The following is a 1,689-nucleotide window of genomic DNA, read 5'->3' as shown; positions in this document are numbered from 1 at the left end:
GGCTATTTTCTCTTCGCCGTAAGGACATAACCATGATAGGGCTAATAATGGACCTTTCGGATAAGAACGTGACCATAATGTCCTTATGGCAAAGAGAAAATAGCTGATTTTAGCATATTCTGGCTATTTTCTCTTCGCCGTAAGGACATAACCATGAGAGGGCTAATAAGGTCCTTTTGGATAAGAACGTGACCATAATGTCCTTATGGCGAAGAGAAAATAGCTGATTTTAGCATATTCTGGCTATTTTCTCTTCGCCGTAAGGACATAACCATGATAGGGCTAATAATGGTCCTTTCGGATAAGAACGTGACCATAATGTCCTTATGGCGAAGAGAAAATAGCTGATTTTAGCATATTCTGGATATTTTCTCTTCGCCGTTAGGACATAACCATGATAGGGCTAATAATGGTCCTTTTGGATAAGAACGTGACCATAATGTCCTTATGGTGAAGAGAAAATAGCTGATTTAGGATTATCTGGCTATTTTCTCTTCGCCGTAAGGACATAACCATGATAGGCCTAATAATGGTCCTTTTGGATAAGAACGTGACCATAATGTCCTTATGGCGAAGAGAAAATAGCTGATTTTAGCATATTCTGGCTATTTTCTGTTCGCCGTAAGGACATAACCATGATAGGGCTAATAATGCTCCTTTCTGATAAGAACGTGACCATAATGTCCTTATGGCGAAGAGAAAATAGATGATTTTAGCATATTCTGGCTATTTTCTCTTTGCCGTAAGGACATAACCATGATAGGGCTAATAATGGTCCTTTCGGATAAGAACGTGACCATAATGTCCTTATGGCGAAGAGAAAATAGCTGATTTTAGCATATTCTGGCTATTTTCTCTTCGCCGTAAGGACATAACCATGAGAGGGCTAATAATGGTCCTTTCTGATAAGAACGTGACCATAATGTCCTTATGGCGAAGAGAAAATAGCTGATTTTAGCATATTCTGGCTATTTTCTCTTCGCTAGGGAAATGGGTTTAGAAGGGAACCGCACCAGTACAAACAATAATGTATGAACAATTAATAACCTCTAAAAAACTGAATTTAAATAGAATTTCTTCTGTATATGGCAAGTAAAGGTGTAGTAGGAATTATTCCCAACACCAAAGTTGCTTTCAGTGGTGCTCCCTAGAGTCAGAGAGTATCAAGTATCAAAAAAATAACCAAAGAAGGTTCAAAGAAAAGGACTCTTTTGTGGGAGCACTCTTGATTCAGAGGAAAATATTAAACTTAGTGAATTTTCAAAATGACAAATAAATTAACATAAGTCAAATCCTAGGAGTAAATGTGTGTGAAATACATAGCTATGCGAATTATTGATAATAATAATGAATATCCGTGATATTAAATTCACGATTGTTGAGTTGCCGGAGAGTAAAGTTCTGTGATGCCTATACCGAAAAGAATCTGCATTTATTGAAATAAATGACCATCATTCATACTGCTAATATCCATTTAAGGATTATATAGGTGCAGAAAATAAAATCATTGGTCATGCAAATCCCAATATGACCTAAAGTTGAGTGCCACTGTGTCCAATAGTCAACGCTTTTTTGCAGTACCAGAGTGTTCAAAGGAGGTCTCCCTTCCTTGTACTAACCCGGCCTTTCACTGCTTAGCTTCCAAGTTCGGAAGAGATTGGGCATCTCCAGTGAAGTATGACCGCAAAT

The 1,689-nt window shown here is 37.7% G+C and overlaps 1 pseudogene; it reads right to left on the bottom strand.

Annotated features, from left to right (window-relative positions):
• Positions 1-1,569: 1,569 nt before the first annotated feature.
• On the bottom strand, positions 1,570-1,689 carry LOC134913057 (5S ribosomal RNA; annotated as a pseudogene).

Source organism: Pseudophryne corroboree, chromosome 4 (genome assembly GCF_028390025.1).
Source record: "Pseudophryne corroboree isolate aPseCor3 chromosome 4, aPseCor3.hap2, whole genome shotgun sequence".
NCBI classification, from domain to species: Eukaryota; Metazoa; Chordata; class Amphibia; order Anura; family Myobatrachidae; genus Pseudophryne; species Pseudophryne corroboree.
The sequence above is the reverse complement of the archived record's forward strand: the minus strand, read 5'-3'. Positions and strand labels throughout refer to the sequence as shown.